Raw genomic sequence first — 9,828 nt, 5'->3', positions numbered from 1 at the left:
CCAGGGGATTCCCTGTCGAATATTTTTCTATTGATTATAGATCTTTTGTTGAACTGTAAGATTTCATTTTATAATCTGGATATGAAATCTTTGATGGTTTTTTTTTGTTTGTTTGTTTGTTTGTTTTTTTCTTTGATGGTTTTAAATGATGAAAATATATCTTTTCCCATTCTGTAATTTACCTTTGCATAGTTTATGGTATTTCTAGGTGAAAATAAGTGAAAGTCGTTCAGTTGTATCTGACTCTTTGCAACCCTATGGACTATACAGTCCATGGAATTATCCAGGTCAGAATATTGGAGCAGGTAGCCTTTCCCTTCTCCAGGGGCTCTTCCCAACCCAGGCATTGAACCCAGTCTCCCGCATTGCAGGCAGATTCTTTACCAGCTGAGCCACAAGGGAAGCCCAGGTGAAAATTAGTTATTATTTTTAATGTAGTCCATTTTATCAATCCCTTCCTTTTATCATTAGTAATTTTGGTGTCTTGTTTAAGAAATCTTTTACTATCCCAAAGTCAAAAATATATTCTCCTATGTTATCTTCTTTGCTTTTCACATTTAGGCTTATAACTATTTGTGAATTATTGATTTTTTAGATATGTGAGGTAAACATTCAATTTAGGTGTTTTTGTTTGTTTGCTTGTTTTCCTATTTGGACACCCAATTGTCTCAACATCATTTACTAAAAAAAAAATTGCCCTGGTACTACTATTCTCCAGTGCTACATTTTTGTTAAATCACATATGCAACTATACATGGTTCTTTTTCTGAGTGGTTTGTTCCACTAGGCTAGATTTCTATCCTTGTGCAATACTATGGGACTTCCCCAGTAGTCAGTGGTAAAGAATCCACCTGCCAATGCAGGAGATGCAGGAAATGCAGTTTCGATCCCTGGATCAAGAAAATCGCCTAGAGGAGGAAACGGCAACCCACTTCAGTATTCTTGTCTGGGAAATACCATGGACAGAGGAGTTTGGTGGGTTACCATCCATGGGGTCACAAGAGTTGGGCACGACTGAAGCGACTTAGCATACTCCAATACTATGGTTGGAGTTATTGTAACTTTATTTTAAAAATCTGATTATCTGATAGAACAAAACTTCTCTATTGTTCTTTAGGAGTAATGTGTATTTTTGGCCTTTTTCATTTCTATATAAATTTTGGAAGTAGTCAAGTTCCACAAAACAATGACTGCCCATTAAGGCTTTATTTGGATTTATATTGAATCTGTAAATCAATTTGAAGAGAACCGACATCCTTGTAATATTGAGTTCATCAGCTTGTGAATACAGTATATCACTTCGTTTGTTTACATCTTCTTTAATCTCTCTTTAAAAAGTTACATAGTTTTCTCCACAAAGGACTTACATGTCCTTTTAAAATATATTTCTAAATAATTGATTTTTAAATGCCATTTAAGTGTTAATTAAAACATTTTATTTTCTAACTGCATCTGCTTATATGCAGAAGTACCGTTGATGTTTGTAAAGCGATTTTATATTCAGTAAACTTTAATCCTGGGATATTTACCTCCATTCTTTAAGTATTTTCTCCTCTCATTTTTTTACTCTTTTTCTGAGACTACTATCAAGGCTTTTCTATTTTCCGTTTCTCTTAGTTTTTTAACTTAATATTTTCTACATTTTTATTCTGCTTTCTGAAAGAATTCTTCAATCTAATCTTCCAATTCCCTTATTCATTCTTCATCTGTATTCAACCTATTTTACTCTTCTATTGTGTTCTCTATTTCAACTCTATATATTCTTCATAGCTTAATATTTCCACTTTTCTGTAGCCTGAGGGAAAGGGTAAGGGAAGATCCCAGAGAAAGTGGTGATTAGCTGTCTGGAGTGATGAGTTAGGGGGTGCCTGATTATAAAGAGAGAGAGGAGAATCCACCTGAGGGTGCAGCAGTAGCTAAGGCCTAGAGACCAGACAGCAGGGCCCTGCTGCCCTGCTGGGAATGGCTGGAGCAATGAGCTGGGAGTAGGGTGGGAGGGAGATGACGTGGGAAACTGCAGGGCTTTAAACTTCACAGGGCCTTGGTCACTGAGAGCCTTCACTTGTGAGCCCTGAAGACTACGGTGACCTCCAGAAAGATGGCAGCTTCAAGACAGTGTTGGAGGACACCCAACCATTTGAGCTGAAGACAGTCCTCTCCACTTCATGCTCTGGTTCTCTTGCACACCTGCCAGAAGGTCCCTCGTTGTAAGGGGAGACAAAGGAGACTTGGACCCAGAAAAGGCACCCTAGAGAACCTATGATTATATCTGGATTTTGTGGGATGCTGGGGTTGGGGGTAGAGAGAGGGAAGTGGTCCAAATAAGGATAGGAGTAGAGGGAGGCAGCCACAATAAAGGCGGTAGTCTGTGGGTGAGAAAAAGATGGTGGGGAGGTGCCAAGAGTCTACTTTGGAACAGGGCATAATCTGGAAGGATTTATGAGCTAAGGCTGGTGAGGGAGGGGCCTGGGCTTGGAGGTGCCCGAAGGCCATGGCCATCATTTCTCAAAAGTCACTGAAGGTCATACGTATCTCTCTCCCTTGTCCTGGCTGCCCCAGTGCCTCCTTCCTAGTGGTTTCCTGGCACTCAGGTCTCAGGCTCTTCTAAAGTTCTTCCATCTTCCATGCACCCTTGCCTCTTTGAGGAGAGGGTACCCCATGTTTTATCCTCATGATCTCCTCCAGATAGGTAGTGAAGGGCCTTGACAAGAGTGAAACCTCCTGGATGATAGCTTCTATGGCGCCTCCTCCCCCTGAGAGGACCCCACACAGCATCCTTTCAGGAGATTTTGGACAGTGGAGTGTCCTTGGAGTTTTCTGATAAAAGGTTATATAGCTTTGGGGAGGGAAAGATAGCTTGTGGACACATACAGGGCTTGAGTGGAAGTGTGTGGAAAGCACAGGGGTTGCATCCTAAGGGTCAGTGGGGAGGCATGAATGTGACTCCACCACCATGGCCTTGATCCACAGGGAGACTTTGAAAAGAAGAGGGTGCTAAGGACCAGAGTTAGGGAAGTTTGTTCAGACAGGTCAAGAAATCAGAGAGAGAAGCATCTGTGAGTGCCCCACGGCACAGAGTATAGAATCCCTGGTTGACATCCAGGTTTCCCACAGGATTGGGATCAGCAGTGTAGACCACACAGAAGGGAAACCTTTGGAGAGGACTTCAGATGCAAACAGGTCTACAAAGAATATGAAAAGGAAAGCAAGTCATAAGGCTAACAGGCCCATGAACAAATGCTCAAACTAAGCAGCCAACAGATAAACAGAAATTAAAACAAAATTAAAGGGGCTTCCCTGGAGGTACAGTGGTTAAGACTCTGTGCTTCCATTGCAGGGGGCGCAGGTTCAATCCCTGGTTGGGAAACTAAGATCCTACATGCTGCATGGCTCAAAACAACAACAAAGACTAAAGTAGATATACTGTTATACCTATTAGACTGGTGAAAAAAATTTTAAAGCTGAATAAGACCAAGTGTTGGGGTGTGTGTGTGAGGCTATAAGTTCAGGTCAGTTCAGTCACTCAGTCGTGTCTGACTCTTTGCGAACCCATGAACCACAGCATGCCAGGCCTCCCTGTCTAACACTAACTCCCGGAGTCTACCCAAACCCATGTCCATTGAGTTGGTGATGCCTTCCAACCATCTTATCCTCTGTCGTCCCCTTCTCCTCCTGCCCTCAATCTTTCCCAGCATCAGGGTCTTTTCAAATGAGTCAGCTCTTCCCATCAGGTGGCCAAAGTACTGGAGTTTCAGCTTCAACATCTGTTCTTCAAATGAACACCCAGGACTGATCTCCTTTAGGATGGACTGGTTGGATCTCCTTGCAGTCCAAGGGACTCTCAAGAGTCTTCTCCAATACCACAGTTCAAAAGCACCAATTCTTTGGTGCTCAGCTTTCTTCACAGTCCATCTCTCACATCCATACATGATCACTGGAAAAACCATAGCCTTGACTAGACGGACCTTTGTTGACAAAGTAATGTCTCTGCTTTTTAATATGCTGTCTGGGTTGGTCATAACTTTCCTTCCAAGGAGTAAGCATCTTTTAATTTCATGGCTGAAATCACCATCTGCAGTGATTTTGGAGCCAAAAAAATAGTCTCTCATTGTTTCCACTGTTTCCCCATCTATTTGCCATGAAGTGATGGGACCAGATGCCATGATCTTAGTTTTCTGAATGTTGAGCTTTAAGCCAGCTTTTTCACTCTCCTCTTTCACTTTCATCAAGAGGCTCTTTAGGTCTTCTTCACTTTCTGCCATAAGGGTGGTGTCATCTGCATATCTGAGGTTATTGATATTTCTCCCGGCAATCTTGATTCCAGCTTGTGCTTCATCCAGCCCAACGTTTCTCATGATGTACCCTGCATATAAGGTAAATAAGCAGGGTAACAATATACAATCTTGACGTACTCCTTTTCCTATTTGGAACCAGTCTGTTGTTCCATGTCCAGTTCTAACTGTTGCTTCCTGACCTGCATACAGGTTTCTCAAGAGGCAGGTCAGGTGGTCTGGTATTCCCATCTCTTTAAGAATTTTCCACAGTTTATTGTGATCCACACAGTCAAAGGCTTTGGCGTAGTCAATAAAGCAGAAATAGATGTTTTTCTGGAACTCTCTTGCTTTTTCAATGATCCTTGTAAATGGCCGATAGGAGTGAAGATGGAGCAGCCCTTTTGGAGGACTCCAGTCAAGTTAAGAACATACCCTATGCAATTCCATACCTTGACACACACCTCAAAGAAATTCTCTCAAATGTTCATGAGGAAACATATTTGAGGGTGCTCATCACCTCAAAATTTGTGATGGCAAAGAATTAGAAGCAATCTGGGTGTCCATTCTTGCTGAGTAGACAGGAAAAATAGGGATTTTGTACACCATAGTGCTGTAAAGCAGCTGAGGTTGCTTTATGTCTTACATGTAAGAATATGTCTTACAATATATTGCTGCCACTACTTATTATAGATCAAAAGTGGAACAAACCCAAATGTCTATAACAGATGAATGGATAAATAAAATGTGGTATATCCATACAATGGAATATTGTTTGCAATAAAAATAGGTGATGTACGGACCCATGCTAAAACATGGACAAACCTTGCTAAATGAGAGAAACCAGAAACAAAAGATACATGTTGTATGATTCCATTTATATGAAATGTCCAGACTAGGAAGTCTATAGAAACAGAAAGTAGTGGTTGCCTACATGCTAAGTTCCTTCAATCGTGTCTGACTTTTTATGACCCTATGAACTGGAGCCCTCCAGGCTCCTCTGTCCACGGGATTCTCCAAGCAAGAATACTGAAGTGGGTTGCCATTTCCTCCTCCAGGGGATCTTCCTGACCCAGGGATCGAACCTGCCTCTCTTATGTCTCCTGCATTGGCAGGTGGGTTCTTTACCACTAGGGCCACCTGGAAAGCCCTACTATTGCCTAGGGAGGTGGCAGATGGAGGCTGAAGGGAAATGACAGCTAACAGGTACAGATTTTCCTTTTGGGGCTGATGAAAATGTTATAGGCTTAAATGTTGATGATGGTCTAACAACTCTGAATATGCTAAAAGACACTGAACTGTACATTTAAATGGGTGAATTGTGTTATATGTGAATTGTATTTCAATAATGGTGTTATACTTAGTATGTATATCTTAGACAATTATATCTCAATAAAGCTGATATATAGATATATTGCTGATATATAAAGCATCTATCTATCTATTTGGTCTTCCCCGGTGGCTCAGTGGTAAAGAATTGGCCTGCAATGCAGGAGACATGGGTTCAGTCCTTGGTCGGGAAGATCTCCTGGAGAAGGAAATGGCAACCCACTCCAGTAACCTGCCAGGAAAATTCCATGGACAGAGAAGCCTGGGGGCTCCAGTCCATAGGGTTGCAAAGAATTGGACATGACTGAGCAACTGCACACACACACATCTATATATTTATCTATCTATAATCTATCTAAACATACTAGAGACATGGATGATTTCAGGGCTGTGACCAGAGAGTTAAGATGGGCTTAAAATGAAACATGTCAAAAGCACACAAAAGCCAACTTAAAGGATCTCCCAATGCCCAAATCTGGGACATTTTGAGCAACAAAATAAAGAGTGTAATGAATCATAATGCAGAAAATAAAATAAGAACTCATGAGTCCCTACAGATGTAAACAAATGAATGAATGAATGAACTAACCTCTGTCCATGGGATTCTCCAAGCAAGAATACTGGAGTGGGTTGCCATTTCCTTCTCCAGGGGATCTTCCCCACCCAGGGATCAAACCTGAGTCTCCTGTGTTTCCTGCATTGCAGGTGAATTCTTTACCACTAGAGCCACCTGGGAAGCCCAAAAAATAGGGGAGAAAGCAAAGTCTTTAATACAAGAGAAGTCTAACTAATAACGTTTAAAAAGTGTAGAAGGAACAACTGAAATAGAACAATCACTATCTGGCAAACACTACAGTAACAACTGTATCAGGCATGAATCATTAGTGGATGCTAAAATTAGTGGGTGAAACCTTGGTGAAACACAGAATATTTGTGAAGATATTTTGAGTGAATCATCACAAGTTAGTTATTAATTACAAAGGCGAAAATAGCAACCTTACAGTGGAAGACACCACCTTAATCAAGTGGTAAAAGTTAATATCACCAATAATATGATATATGAACATCCCATACCCCCTGTCATGATGGACTGGGGAGGCTGCATCACTTCTGAGGTCTTTACCAAAACTCCATACATTTAATCTAATCTAATCTAATCCTAAATCTAATCATGCAAGAATATCAGAAAAACCCAATTGAGGGACATTCTATAAACTGACCAGTACTCTTCAAAAGTGTCAACGTCATGAAAGACTGGGACAGACCGAGGAACTACGGTAATTTAGAGGAGACCAGAGAGACATAACAATGATAACTAATTGTATTGAGGGATCCGAGAACAGAGAAAGGATATTAGGTGAAAAACTGGTAAAATCTGAATAAAGTTCAAGGTGAAATTTGAATAGATTAATAGTATTGTATCAGTGTTGATTTCCAGGTTTTGATAGTTGTGCTGTGATCATGTAAAATGGTAACATTGGGGAAGGTGGGTGAAGAGTATATGAGAATTCTTTGTATTGGGTTTATAACATTTATAAGTCTGAAATTATACAACAAAAAGTTTAAAAAATTAAAAGCACATATTACTGTGTAAACAGGAAACAGAATGAAATATACAACATAACACTCCTAGATACATTACAACTACATGTACACACAACAATATATTTTACCAGGACACACAAACAAAAGGCTATATAACATTAAATATTAGCTTGATTCCCTGAGAATGGTGACTAGGAAAAGAAAAAGAAATCAAACAATTCATCAGGAAAGGGAAGTTAACTTGGAATCTAGAATCTAGTTTTTCTGGAGGGGGAGGATTGGATTTAGACCTTGCAGGATGGATGGAGAGACTTGGGAGAGGTAAGGGGTGGTCTGAAACCAAGATAGTGGCAAAATGTGGAAGACAGAGCTAGATGGGATTTGGAGGCCTGCTTTGAGCGAAAGGGCAAAGTCCAAAGTGGCTGGGAGTTGCAGCTGGCTAGAGGGACTCAAGCTCTGGAGATGCCTTGAGGGCCAGCCTCCTCTCTGGTCATTTCATCCCCTCAACTACTGCCAGGACGTGCCACAGGGATTGAGCCCTTTCCTGCCCTTTACCTGGTATTCAGGCCTCATTCTCTTCTAAAGACCTCCTTGCTAGCATATCTCTGTCCTCTGGATGTTGGCATACACTGTGTTGCCTCATGATCAGGTCCAGACTGGAGTGTAGGTGAAAGTCCAGGCCTTTTCCCCAGACTGGGGCTTAGTGACAGGCTTGATCAGGGGCTGGTGCCTCCATTACTTCCTGATTCCTCCTAACTGTAGACCTCAGTGGCCCCAGCTGGGCCTGTCCTACTGTGTGGTCACCTGTTCAGCCTGTAGCTTGACCTGGGACAGCCCTGACATCGACCCCTCTATACAACCAACCACTGCAGATGAAAAGCTGAGGCCCAGTAGTGAAGGAGAATTACACAGCTCAAAATAGCCTGGAGTTAAAACTACCCTCTGGGTCCTCCCCACCATTCTATGTAAAACAAAGAACTCCCTCACCGGAAGAAAAAAAATGGACATTAAGGTTGATTATGCCCAGCTCCCAGCCGGTCCCAGCCTCTGGCTGATCTCTAGAATTCCTTGCCCTAGCTGTTTAAGAGATAACTAATCCGAACAACCTTGGAGAAGAACAGGCACTCTTAAGACAGTAGATTTCCACATATATGCCTATATATACTTACTCTTTTCTTGGGTTAGGGCAGCAGCTCACTAAACTGACTGCTGCCCCTTCTTGCCTCATTAGAGGTGATCTGTTCCTGTAAAGTGCCGGTCTCATTCTTTTTCCGAACCTGGTGTTCTCTAACTCCCTTACCCTACATGCAGGGAGCAGAAAGGGGCCCAGAAGGAGCAGGTACACTGGGTACTCAGAAGGGAGGAGCCACCCACTCAGAGGCTACTGAACTGCTTGGGTGTAAATCCTGCCTCCATGGATTACTGGCTGTGTAAATTTTGGCAAATAATTTAATCGCTTATAGTCTAGATCCCATATCTTTCTAATGAAGGAGAATAGTAGAATAATAATACCTACCACAGAGGGTTACTGTGAGAACTAAAAAGATTATGTATTTAGTAGTTAAATAAGATAATTAAATAAGATTATGTATTTGGTATGGCTTCCCTGGTGGCTCAGTAAAGAATCTGCCTGCAATGCAGGCAGGAGACTGGTGTTCCATCTCTGGATTGGGAAGATCCCCCGGAGAAGGGAATGGCTACCCACTCCAGCATTCTTGCCTGGAGAATTCCATGGGCAGAGGAAGCTGGTGGGCCACAAAGACTAAAACACGACTGAATGACTTTCACTTTCACTTCTTTTCCTGCATTTAGTGTCCGGAATAAATCAAGTCCTCAGTAACTGTTAGCTGCCATTATTATCATCAGATGTTTTCAGTCCTGGTGCTTGGGCTCCCAGAGCTGGAGCAAGACTATATATAGCTCAGAGGAAACATCACCTCAGCTGTGGCTCCGATTCGGAGGCGGTATGGGGGTGCAGAGATAGGGGTGGGAAGAGAGCTTGGTGAAAACATGTGCTACTTTGGTTTTTTGTTTTGTTTTTTTGGTTGTGCTGCAAGTCATGTGTGGTCTTAGTTCCCTGACCAGAGATAGAAGGGATCAAATCGGTTCCTCCCCCTACCTCTGTGCAGCGCAAATGCTGGGTCTTAACCTCTGGACAACCAAGGAAGTCCCTCTATTTATTTTATATAGTTATGACAAAAATAAACTATACAGTATTAGAGGAGGTAGTAAATCTTTCATTTGTATAAATATGGAAATAAACTATTTTCACATTTTAATGACACATTCGATCATCTTTTTTGGAATATACATTTTACATAAGGTTTTATGCTGGAAATGGCTACACACAATTCCTGATCAGGACTTTTTACTCATAATCTCTTCAAAATCTTGATTGTGGCTATTAATGAGAATTTTTTTTCTCAAGTAGGCAGTGGTAAATGGAAAGGAAAAATTTACGAGTTTTTCTCACCATTAGCCAGAATTTCTATTTCATTATTGAAATCATTTAAATCCAGTTGAACATTAATGGTTTTTAAATGATGCTTCTTTCCCTGAAGTTATTTACATTATTCTACTCTATTAAAATTTTTGTCTTTATGATTCATATTATAACAGCAACATTACCAAGGGAATAACTTTTAACCTCACTTTTCCAAAGCTCCAAAAACTTTCCAGAGTT

The sequence above is a fragment of the Cervus canadensis genome, chromosome X, assembly GCF_019320065.1.
Source record: "Cervus canadensis isolate Bull #8, Minnesota chromosome X, ASM1932006v1, whole genome shotgun sequence".
Taxonomy (NCBI): Eukaryota; Metazoa; Chordata; class Mammalia; order Artiodactyla; family Cervidae; genus Cervus; species Cervus canadensis.
The sequence above is the reverse complement of the archived record's forward strand: the minus strand, read 5'-3'. Positions refer to the sequence as shown.